General features: G+C 45.7%; 1 protein-coding gene across 2 annotated transcripts in view; it reads right to left on the reverse strand.

Moving 5' to 3' along the window:
• The window catches only part of bbs9 (Bardet-Biedl syndrome 9), a 266939-nt gene that overhangs the window by 69706 nt on the left and 183986 nt on the right, over nt 1–13247 (reverse strand). The window lies entirely within an intron of this gene.

Below are 13247 nucleotides of genomic sequence, written 5' to 3' on the forward strand. Positions count from 1 at the left end.
CGCTCTTGCGGAGACTCGCCTTCAAGAGTCGGAAATCTTCGCCGTGTCTTAGCCGCGTATTTCATGTCTCTGCCGTATTTGTTTTGGGCTTTCCCATGTCCTTTTTTACATCTTTCATATCGAGAAGGTTTTTAATGTATTTTCTTTTTTTTATTTCCTACATTTTGCCAATGTTTTTCTAGATCTTTTTTTCATGTTCCTTTTTATGTTTCCTCATGTTTTTTGAGTCTGTATTTTGCAAGGAAGAGGGTTGACAGGTATATGACAAAGAATGACATAAACTGTCAGGAACCAGAACAGGATCAGGACCCAAACGCGTGACGTTATTACACAAGCTGTCTATTTTACGGGAAATGGGGAGTCAGGCACGTTAGGCAGCGATCTGGCGTGGAAAGACAGGAAGCCAGAGACCAACGAGATTGATACCAATTGCCCAAGCAGATATCGGTCAGGAGGGGGTCGATACCGAACAGGACGGGACAGAAGGGATTGATAATGAAACAGGATATCGAAATAAACAGGACAGGACAAATATAAACGGGAACGAAACAGGAAACCAATATTCAACAGGACAAAATAAACGGGAACAATACCGGACAGGAAATACCAACAGGAAAACAGGATCGAGTCAGAACCCACGTCTTGTAGGGCAAAGGTTCGTTGACGGACTGACAAATAAAGAGTGAGAGCAATGAGCTTAAATAGACGGAAAGCCAATCTGTCAATGAGCCGCAGCTGGCGCCACCAGGGCGGGGCCAATTGGCTGCCATGGCAACGGTGACATATACTTTATTTTTTAGAGATGTTACTTATCTTTTTGTGTCAATGGGTTGGTATAAAGTGACACAATTTCTTCTTTTCTCCATCAAAAATGCACGCGCAGCTGTTCTATATTTGTTGGTAGGGGGCGATGACGCCTCACATGACAACGCCATACAAACTAATACTAGCTGCCGTTTATTACAAGGCAAGAAGGAATTCAAAGGCAAACCAAGGCCACAAGTGAGTGTTACGATTACCAATGTGAATCACCTGTGCCAGCTCCTTTGGCGCCAACTGCCTCGGACTCTGATTGGCTCCCTGTCCCTATTCAAACCCACTCCTATTTGTCCCCTTTTGTCAGTCCGTCTGCAAACCTCAGTTAACACGAGGCAAGCCTTTTTCGACCCTGACTCCCACCTGTTTTTTGCTCCCGTCTGTCCCCCGGCTTCGACCCGTTTTTGATCCTGACCACGTCTAGTCTCCCGCCCCAGCTTTCGACTTCTTTTTGTCCTCGACCACCTCTAGTCTCCTTTCCTGGATTACTGTCCTGTCCCGGCTACTGACCCATTTTCCCGTTCCTGACATCGCCATCGCTCGCCACGCAAGATCCACTTCTGCGTGCAGCGCGACCAGCTTCCCGCGTCCAGCAATCCCCGGATCGCGGGCGCAACCCTTTCTCTTTCTTTCAATAAAACTCTTGAGAAATGCAACGCAAGTGGGTCCTGTCTCCGTTCTGGTCCTGACACTGAGAAGTGTTGGCATAATTTCAAGCACTTATTTTTCTTTATTAAATGCGTGATCTATCGAGTCAGAATGCTGAAAATCATGGCAACAATTCCAAGCATTTACAAGCACTTCATCCAAAATTCAAGCACTTTTCAAACCTTGACAACAAAGCATTAAAATTCAAGCATTTTCAAGGATTTCAACCGCTGGGACAAACCCTGCCTTCCAATCTTTCTTCAAGCTTCCCACATTGTTTACATGAAGTAATTAGCTCAAGGCGTAGAGCGCTCGTCTTGGGATCAAGAAGTCGCAGGTTTGATTCCCGGCTCCTCCGTGATACAACACAGACAAAACACAGAGGGCAGCAAACACTAATGAAATGGGGCAGAGGAACTCGGTTTCAATTTTGATGCCCCATTCATCTGCTCAGGGGGTAAAGCTCGTCTTGGGATCAAGAGGTCACAGGTTTGATTCCCGGCTCCTCCGTGTTGAAGTCGAAGTGTCCTTGGGCAAGACACTGAATCCCTAATGCCCCCAATAAGCAGGTAGGTGCTTTGCATTGCTGTCCACCTATTGGTGTGTGAGTGTGTGAATGGGTTAGTGTGAAGCACATTGTAAAGCGCTTTGGGAGGTCTTCATTGACTTGAAAAGCGCTATAGAAATGCAGACCATTTACCATTTTCATTCACAAATTCACGGCCAACTGACACACATTAAAACATCCATCCATCCATTATCTGTACTGCTTATCCTCAGTAGGGTCGTGGGGGTGCTGGAGCTCATCCCAGCTATCTTCGGGCAGTGGGCAGGGGACACCCTGAACTGGTTGCCAGGCCACACAGGGACAGACAACTCGCTCACTCATTCACACCTAGGGACAATTTAGACAGGCCAATTGACCTGACGTGCATGTTTTTGGAATGTGGGAGGAAACCAGAGTGCCTGGGGGAAACCCACGCAAGCACGGGGAGAACAGGCAAACTCCACACAGGAAGGTTGGTAGCTGGATTTTAACCTATGTCCTCAGAACTGTGCCGCACACGCGCTAACCACCGCGCCGCCGTGCTGCCCTGATATTAGATAGATAACCAATATTTGGAGCTGATAATCATTTGCTGTAAAAGCTTAAAATCTGGCGCAGAAATATTTAATAATGCAAAAAGAAGCAAATAACATCCATCCATTATCTGCTCTGCTTATCTTCAGTAGGGCCGCTGGGGTGCTGGAGCCCATCCCAGCTATCTTCAGGCAGTGGGCAGGGGACACCCTGAACTAGTTGCCAGTGGCACACAGGGACAGACAACTCGCTCGCTCATTCACACCCAGGGACAATTTGGACCGACCAATCAACCTGACATGCATGTTTTTGGAATGTAGGAAGAAACTGGAGTCCCTGTAGGAAACCCACGCAAGCACGGGGAGAACATGCAAACTCCACACAGGAGGTTCGATCTCATGACCTCAGAACTGTGCCGCACACGCGCTAACCACTGTTCCGCCGTGCTGCCTTACATTAAAACCCCGGTACAATTAGATAGCCGTGTTTTTCAATGTGACGGGATCACCGAGCTCATTCGCCATCAAAGTCGGATCAAAGACACGGTTCATGAAGGTCAGCGACGGGAGCTAGCGGCTGTTGCGGGGGCTTAGCGGCGCATATGAGAGCATTGGACTTTCCACTGATGACAAATATGTGGAACATGTTTACATAATCGTCGGCAGCATTTGATGTGGCCCCGAAATAGCCCGTCAGATAAAGCGGCGGCAGCGACATCAGCGCCACATTAGCCTGGCATTAGAACCCGTCGCCGCTGATTCGTTTCATAGAGAGACTCGGAAACGTTGTTGACAGGGAGACGTGTTCAAAGCCTCGGGACAAAAAAGTAACAACGGAGGCGAAATGTTTCAAGTGCGACTGATAAGCTCCAATTGATCTTTTACTTACTAAGAAGAGTATTAGGAGTAGCTAGTGTCAGGACCAGAACGGAGACAGGACCCACTTGCGTGCGTTTCTTAGTTTTATTGGGAAGAAGGGAAACGATCGTACACACGATCCGGAGATCGCTGGTCGCGGGGAGCAGGTTGCTCAGTGGTATTTCCGTGGCGAGCGACGGCGGTGTCGAGAGTGAAAAAAACAGGTCAGTAGCCGGGACAGGGGAGCAAAAATCGTGGTCCGGATCAGAAAATGGGTCGAAGCCGGGAAACAGACGGGAGCCAGAACAGGAGAGAGTCAGGGTTGAAAAGCTTGCCTAGCGTAAGCTGAGGTTCGCAGACGGACTGACAAAAGGGGACAGATGGGAGTGGGTGTAAATAGGGTTAGGGAGCCAATAGGCGCCCGAGTTGGCGCCAAAGGAGCGGGCACAGGTGCCTCGCATCAGTAATTATGACAGTTAAAGGTAAGATCTTGGGCCCAAAGTCGGGGCGGTCGGGCTTCTCTGTCGCCATTTTTTTTTCTCCTTCGTGGAGAATCTACACAGCGTGCACTTACTTTCACTCAAGTCATTATTTAGATAAAGAAAATGTTTACCATACTATCTGTCAGGACCAGAACGGAGACAGGACCCACTTGCGTTACGTTTCTCTCAGTTTTATTGGAAGAAAGGAAAGGGTTGCACCCACGATCCGGTGATCGCTGGGCGCGGGAAGCAGGTCGCTCTGAACGCGGAAGTGGGAAGTATAAAAGGAGAAAATGAAAAAAAGTTTGTGGTGATCCCTTTAATCGGTAGATTACCAACAATAATTTAATGCAAAAAATGAATTAATAATTTGATGATTAAAACTGAATGAATATATAGATTTATATTATATATTTGTCACCGATTTACAATTTCAACCTCGATAACACTAAATTTTGGTGACCCATAGATCTCTGTTGGGACCAGTGTTCCCTCTAAGCTGCGCGCGTGCGCAATTGCGCACTGCTGGCACATTCTCAGCGCACAAGAAAATCGAGCCAGCGCACAAAAATCAGGGCTCAAATTACTCATTAAGAAGCGACTTAAGTCAAAGTTACAGTGCATGAAGGGGCGGCAGTAGCTCAGGAGCTCAGGGGGTAGAGCGCTTGTCTTGGGATCAAGGGTTCCCAGTTCGAATCCCGGCTTGTCCGTGTTACATGTCGAAGTGTCCTTGGGTAAGACACTGAACCCCTAATACCCCCAATAAGCAGGTTAGCGTCTTACATGGCTGCAATACAAGGCCGCTATTGGGAAATGTGAAGCACACTGTAAAGAGCTTTGGGAAGTCATTGACTTGAAAAGCGCTATAGAAATGCAGAACATTTCATTTCAAGGTCAAAATACACGGGTTCCCCTGACGTTGTGTCCTAAATGCGGTATTTTGAAGTCGAGTCGAAGTAGAACAAAGTTGAGTAAAGTTAGTAGTTTGTCGAGAACTGGCTTCTTCGGCTCGGTTCACTAAAAGGAACCGGCTCTTTCGGGTTGTAAACGGCTCTTCAGGTTGTTTTTGCTTCTTTAATCCAACATGACCAAATATTATGTAAAATGATGCACAAAATGACTTAAAGGAAGGGGGGAATAGAACAAAAAAGAACAAAATACCAAAATGAAAAAGTAGTGAAAAGCTGAGAAAAAAGAAACAAAAGGACAAGGAAAAAAAGAAGGAAAAAAATTGAAAAAAGCCAGAAAAAAAGAAAATAAAGAAATGTAGTGTAAAGCTGAGAAAAAAAGAAACAAGAGGAAGAGAAATTTTTTTTTAGAAAATAGCCAGAGAAAAATATAAGAAAGAAATGTAGGAAAAAAGTAAATAGAGAATAAAAAAAAACAAGTATCAGCTCGGAAAAAATAAACACAATTAGATTTTTTTTAAAGGAATTAAAAAAAAATACAAAAAAACGGAAAAAAGAAGAAAAAGTTTGTGTTGCATTCAAATAATTTCCAATGATATCAAGTCAATCTTGTTGCCAACATTGTACTTCCACTCAAAAATGTGACTAAGTACAGTTTGCAACCGACTCAATAAGCCCCCAAAAATGTTAATATTATGCGACAAAATATATCAGGAAATAAAAAGAACCCGTACAACCTTTGCAATAGTACATGAGTCAATTCATTCAAAAGAGGAAAATAATTTTGCATTGCCGGAAACACAGAAAAATGTAACTTGATGTCAAGTTTTGGACATGTCTTGCCACACTTGGGATTATGGTTGCTCACTGTTGTTTCAAGCGTTGCTCACCGACTATGTGTGAACGCTCAGACCCGGGGAAAATTACAGGGAACATTGGTTGGGACCCATAGATTTTTGAGCATGCGAGTCCCCGGGACCCCTCACTTTTCACAGCTCAAATGAACACTGCAAGCGTCTATATTTTTAGGCTGACATCTCCTTGCCCTCATGCTGGTTCCAGATCAGGGGGTGATGTAATAATAGTCTGAAAAATAGTCTGTGTAATAACCAGTGCAGCCCTTTGAGACTCTTTGTGATTAAGGGCTACACAAACAAAAATGACTTGAAAATGACTCGACTTGAATATTAGAAGCTGTAGCTTGAACAGAGTGACTTCAGCAACCCCCCAACAAATAGCCCACCACAGTCTTCCCGCAGTCTTCCGCAGACGTGTCCTGAGGCACTGGCGTCCTTCTGCTCACCTCATTTGCCTTCATGTACAGTACGTGTCGTTTCAAGACAGGAAATGACTTTTGATTGACTTGAAAGGCATCAAAAGGTGTCTGGTAGGTGGGACTTTAGATACGCTAATGTTCACCCTAAAGACAGACTTCAAAGACACCTTCCTTCCGATTCCGCAAGCCCACCTGCGATTCCGCACCGACGTGCACGGGTTCCCTATTTGAACCCTTTGCACTGTTTTATTTATCGGCTAATTGCTTACAACGTGGGCGTTTGTAGCGCCTGCTAATTGCTAACAGCTATTTTTAGCATCTGTTTGTCGCTAAGAGTGCGATGCCTCGTCCTTAGACTGGTTGGAAACAGCCGGGAATTCCCGTGAGACACATGTATGCGCTGTTAGCGTCCAAGGTTGGTTCATGTTTATTCGGAGATGGTAACTATTAGCAGGGCCAATTAGCAATTTGAGTGTTAGCATGATGGTAACGCTCGTCCATTAGCGTCGTCAAGAGCATTAGTTGAGTTTGACCAAGGTCACGCTGCTTGAGGGTGTCTGGGCAAAGTGTGCCTCATAGTATTCAGAGTCCGGGTTACAATCTGAATGATGGATAGTCTGTTAGAAGGCCTGAAATTCCTTCTAGCAAAACAGTATTCACTTGTTGAGGTTTTGAGTCTTTCTTTGCACTCATGTAGGTTTTAGATAAGGGGATGGTGTCATCATAGTCTGTGGTTTGCAACAATCTGTGGTCTGTGCAGCCCTTTGAGACTCTTTGTGATTAAGGGCTATACAATTAAACATGACTTGACTGAAAACAAAAGAATGGTGGGGTAGTGGAGTCGGCTAAGATCAGTCTTCCTTCCTCCTCCCAAGTCCTCACAAATAAAATGTGAAAATTTGGGTTTGCGTCTGGCTCAGTCCCTCAAATAACTGGTCAGGCTCGGTCGGACGCAGATGGCCAACACCAGAAGGCCAGGGTGGGACTGAGACAGCCCTGAACAAGACCAGATGTAGCTCGGTGAACTGACATGGGCGCTTAGGCGACTCCCAAGCCGCCACTGTCGAGAGTACTGGAACGAGTACAGGCCCCCGGATCTCCCTCATGGATTGCAGCAGAATGCGACGCACCCAGGGTGGTCGCTGTGACCCCACGGTGGAACCGAACCTCGAGGGCGACGACCCGGCAGCACTGGTACTCACCTCAACCCCAAAGCCCGCGCACGCTCCTAGTCCTCTAAGGCTCCGGGCGGGCGGGCGCAGAGGCAAGTGACTGTGTGGGGAAGACCAGAAAGGTCCAGGTTGGCCGAGTCATCCCGAGACAGCCAAAAACCCGCTTATACTTTAAGTCCCTCAACTGCAATGGGTTGAACTTACACCGCATCATCCTGGAGTTCCTCCTCAGCGGGTTAGAGACTCACTGTACGTAAGAAGTAAGATCGGGCCTTGAAAAATCCAACTTGACTCGGCCCGCAGATATAAAAGTCCGAACCACCCGTAGCCCAAACGATTAACTTGATTTGAGGGACCAAGCCCGAGTAAACCCAAATGATTACATTTTATCTGTGCTGTCTCTGACAACACAAGCCCCCCAGTCCCAGGGCCGCCTGCCTCCTGTGTCTGACTGTGGCGCTGGCACAGGGTATTTGCCGGACAGCACAGCGCCGAACTTTGCCGAATTTTATTTGTGAAGAGGAAGGGTGATTTTAATTAACTCTACGGTACAAAAAGCTCCAACATAATGCCGCATTTTGGAAAATGCAGAAATCTGGTACTTCCGACCGACACATTGCATTTATCGGTAAGAGAACGATAAAGTCAGAGAAAATGATAATACTTATTATACAGCTAAGAGCTCAATTGTGCAGATTAGACATAAAAATGAATTCATTTAATAGTTAAATTTAAGACTTGTATTGTAGATGATGGATAACAGTGGAACGGTGTGGCAGGTAAGTCAGTTGTTTGCAGATGACACAGCGCTTGTGGCTGATTCTGAGGAACCATTGAGAAGGTTGGGAACAGAGTTTGGAAGAGTATGTGATAGGCGTACGTTATGTGTCAATGTTGGGAAGAGTAAGGTGACGAAGTCTTCACGTGATGGAGTGGACATGACGTTAGAAATCAGGTTGCATGGACAGGTGCTGGAAGAAGTTGAAAGCTTTAGGTACTTGGGTTGTGAAGTGGCTGCAGTTGTTAGAATGGAGTGAGAGGAAGCAAGGTTTTGGGTGCTCTGAGGAGAGTGATGAGCAACAAAAGGATTAGTATGGATGTTAAGAGGGGACTGTATGAGAGTGTGATTGTGCCGACTGTGTTGTATGGTGCAGAGACTTGGAGCCTGAAAGCAGATTTGAGAAGGAAATGAAATGTTTTTGAGATGAAGTGTTTGAGGAATGTGTTAGGAGTGACAAGATTGGATAGATTGAGAAATGAAATTGTGAGAGACAGAACTGGAGTAGTAGTGGAACTAAGCAAGCCTGTGGATAAGAGAGTACTCAGTTGGTTTGGACACATGGAGAGGATGGATGAGGAGCGAAGGTTGAAGAGGATCTACAGAGCAGAAGTAAATGGAAGGAGACCAAGAGGAAGGCCACGATTGACGTGGATTGATGGTGTTACGAGTACACTGTAGGAAAGAGGTCTAAATGTAGTCGAAGCGAGAGCTCTTGTTGGTGATAGGAATGATTTTGAAACGACAGTGGGATATTTGGACGTGTTCTAAGGGATGGGCAGGACAACTCTATGATGCAGCAGGGGTAAACCAGCGAAAGCTGTCGGGCCCTGCTGTTGAACAGAAGAGTGTGTTGTGTCAGCCTACCCGAGTGACATGGCCGCTTTCTTGTGTCCCGCTTCATCTGGAGGGATGAAAGCGTGACCGACTTGGGTGCCGAGGTGCTTAACTTGGTGTTTTGGCATTTGGGTTGGCCATGGTTCAAATATTAGCGCAAGCTAGCTGTAAACACTGTTAGTGATTAGTTGGGCTGGCATAGCCAGCCCCAGTATTTGCGCAAGCTAGCTGTAAACACTGTCGGCAATGGGTTGGGCTGGCACAGCCAGCTCCAGTATTAGCGCAAGCTAGCTGTAAACACTGTCGGCAATGCTAACTTCCTCATAGTAAAATTTTTTGGTAATGGCTATATCTTAACGACTTCATATTTACAAATTATGTTAATGGATTCATGTTAATGAGTTATGCTAACAGATAATGCTAAAAAGTGATGCTAACAGCTAAATGCTAACTTCTTCATGCTGAAAAATTATTCTAATGCTAACATGCTAACGACTCAGCAAATTGAATGGGCTCGATGTCTTCCGGGTGGGCCAATTCAAATAGAATGGCTCATTCCTTTTGAGCATGTACAATTTAAATGTTTTTAAAGTGTAATAACACTATTATTACTATGTTATTACCATGAAAGTGATTTTTTTCAGACCTCCACAAGGCATATCCTTGTTGCTAACTGTTATGGGCCCATCTGAAATGAACTTGCCAGAACCAAGTTAAAAATTACAAATACATCTCTCTGAGTTAAATGCTAACTCATAATGCTAACAACTCAGCGCTACCGGTTCTCTACCAACATCTGCCAGATCAATCACAACTCTTACAATTGCCGCGGGAATTGTCTAGTTTTCTTTGTTTTTGTATGTGTTTGTCTTGCTGTCGGTCACCCCTCTTGAGGGATATGACCAAGGTAAATAAGTAGATAGATAGATAAGACCTTTTCAATGCCATTATTAGCGGTAATCAAACTTCAAGTTTTTAGGACTTTAGGGGAATCCTGTTAGTAGAAAAAGATCTGCATAGCACAGAGGTTGCATAAGTCGAGTAATCATTTCTGCCTTGATGTGTTCTTCCACTAGAGTTTATAATTATTATGGCGTCAAGTGCAACTTTTTCCACTATTCAGCAATAAATGGCTGCTTTCTGGTAATCTGGTGGGGGGCAAATTGTTTAAATTCTAGGTTTTTAGTTTTAGTTGCACGTTGGAGTGAGTATTTTTGCCTCTCCGGGGGGGTTCTGCCGCCTTCAAATTGGTGCGTTGACTAAATTACAGCTGTTTTTCTGGAGTGCGCGTCCCAACTCAAACACGTCCAGAGTCCTTCTGAAAATAACCGGAGGAACTTTAGCTGTGGGTGTCCTGAACCTTACCGACCAAAAACGTCCGACGAAATGTCAATGGCGGCTGGCCATGTTGCAACGTTTATGTTTTGCGTGATGCAATATAGAATAGGATGGAATAGGATAGAATAGGATAGAACAGAACAGAATTAGAATAAGAATAGTCTAGACTAGAATAGCATAGCATAGCATAGCATAGCATAGCATAGCATAGCATAGCATAGCATAGCATAGCATAGAATAGAATAGGATAGAATACAGTAGAACCTCGGTTTTTGACAGCCTCTCAGTTCAAACAAATCGGAGTCCGACAAAAAATTTCGAGAAATTCTTGCTTCGCTGTTCATTAAAAAAAATCAGAGTTCGAACGCCGGTAATGCGTGAGTGCGCACACTAGGGTGCCATGCTGAGTGGCGTACGGGTGTAGTTTGCTCTTTTCGTGACCGACTGTTATCGCGTGCGGACGTGCTTCGTTTTGCTTTCGCTTTTAACATAGCCCCTAATTATGCCTCCGAAGAAAGTCAGTGCAAGCAGCAAAGATGCTGCAGGTGAAAAAAGAAAAGTAGTGCGTACAACTATTGCTGATCTTGCCTGCGCCTTCTGCTGACCACCACAAAGGTAAGAAATCCTATTCATAATACTTTTCTTTATCCTTTTTTAAATTTTTACACGTTCATGTTTGCGTAATCTTTCGTACGGAAGAGTACGATAACGCGAACGTACGATTAGCCTGGGTTAGCTTCATGGTTATGTTAAACATTCAAGGTAAACATTCAGGGTGTTGGAACGGAGCCCCCTTTCCAATGAACCGCTCACCACTTGTTGTGGAGACCCGGGTGCTAAATGACTTGTAAACGACCTGGTTTTTTTATGTTTACACGTTCATGTTAGCGTAATCTTTCGTACGGAAGATTACGATAACGCGAACGTACGATTAGCCTGGGTTAGCTTTATGTTTACGTTAAACATTCAAGGTAAACATTCAGGGTGTTGGAACGGATTAAAACGATTTACATTATTTCTAATGGGAAAAATGATTTCGGTGATCGAACAAATCGGTTTTCAAACAGGGTTCTGCAACGGATTATGGTCGACAACCGAGGTTCCACTGTAGAATTAGAATAAGAATAGAATTAGAAATGTCTGCATTTTATCATGTTTACCGATGTGACTCACCTGTGCCCGCTCATTTGGCGCCAACCTCTGCGGGCTCTGATTGGGTCCTTGTCCCTTTTTAAACCCAGTCCTTTCAATCCCCTGTTGTCAGTCCATCTGCGAACCTCTGTTTATACAAGGCAAGCCTTTTTTTCGACCGTGACTCCTGCTTGTCCTGTTTTTGCTCCCGTTTGTCCCAGGCTACGACCTGATTTGATCCCGACTACGTCTGCTCTCCCGTCCCGGCTTGCGACCCGTTTTTGATCCCGACTACATCTGCTTTCCTATGCTGGCTTACGACTCGCTTCCAACCCCGACTATGTTTTTGCTCTCCTGTCCCGGCTACCAACCTGTTTTTCCATCCCACTTCCGTGTTTGGATCACAATCCGATCGCGAGAGCAAACTGCTTACCGCGTGTAGCGAGCACCGGATCATGGGTGCTGGCCTTCTGTGGGATCTAAATCAATCTCTTACATGTGGGAGAGCTATTTTAAAGTTGGCTGATCACTAAAAAAGATACACCAGGCATTTTGACGTTTTTTTTTTACAACTGGCAGTTGGAGAGGGGGAGGGGCCAGAAGAGGAGGAAAATTTACGTCCATCCCCTTGGATTGCGGTCCCAACTCTGGGGGGCCCCTCCCGACCAAACTGCATTTATTTAGACGGAACAAAGACAGAGAAAGAAAGAAACTTTGGGCGGTACCAATATTTGAAACAGAAACGTGATACCGTCTGGTTTAGAAGGGAAGACCACCTTACACCTTCCTTTCTCTATCTTAATAAACTTGTGAGAAACGTTACGCGATTGGGTCCACCCTCTGTTCTGGACCTGATAGAAAGAGCTGCTTTTATAGCTGACGAGTCTGATAAACCTCCTCTTGGATGCAGTAGCGGGCGGCAGTAGCTCAGGAGGTAGAGTCCTTGTCTTGGGATCAAGGGATCCCAGTTCGAATCCCGGTTTGTCCGTGTTACATGTCGAAGTGTCCTTGGGTAAGACACTGAACCCCTAATACCCCCAATAAAAAGGTTAGCGCCTTACATGGCTGCAAGGCCGCTATTGGGAAATGTGAAGCACACTGTAAAGCGCTTTGGGAAGTCATTGACTTGAAAAGCGCTATAGAAATGCAGATCATTTCATTTCATGCTAGAGTAAGCTACAGTAATGCTTCACATGACTACTTGATCATGAGGACTGGCGCCTCCATTGGCGTCATTTTTAAGCACTTAAAAAAATGTCTTCATTCAAATGTGTGGTCTATCAAGTCAGACTGCCAGGAAACACGACAATGGGAAGCATTTTCAAGCAATACACCCAAAACTCATGCATTTTTTCTCATCTCATCTCATTAGCTGCACCGCTTATCCTCAGTAGGGACGCGGGGGTGCTGGAGACCATCCCAGCAATCATCGGGCAGTGGGCAGGGGACACCCTGAACTGGTTGCCAGCCAATCGCAGGGCACACGGGGACAGACAACTCACTCGCTCATTCACACCTAGGGACAATTCGGACCCGCCAATCCGACTGAAATGCATGTCTTTGGAATGTGGGAGGAAACCAGAGTGCCCGGAGGAAACCCACGCAAGCACGGGGAGAACATACAAACTCCGCACAGTAAGTCCGGTAGCTGGATTTGAACCCAAACAGGATGTTCCCAAGACCTTAGAACTGTGCCGCACACGCGCTAACCACTGCCTTGCCGTGCTGCAGTTTTCTGTCCTCATCTCATCTCATCTCATCTCATTAGCTGCACCGCTTATCCTCAATAGGGTCGCGGGGGTGCCGGAGCCCATCCCAGCAATCATCGGGCAGTGGGCAGGGAACACCCTGAACTGGTTGCCAGCCAATCGCAGGGCACACGGGGACAGACAACTCGCTCGCTCATTCACACCTAGGGACAAT

The sequence above is a fragment of the Urocampus carinirostris genome, chromosome 2, assembly GCF_059441175.1.
Source record: "Urocampus carinirostris isolate Australia breed hairy pipefish chromosome 2, RoL_Ucar_1.0, whole genome shotgun sequence".
NCBI lineage: Eukaryota > Metazoa > Chordata > Actinopteri > Syngnathiformes > Syngnathidae > Urocampus > Urocampus carinirostris.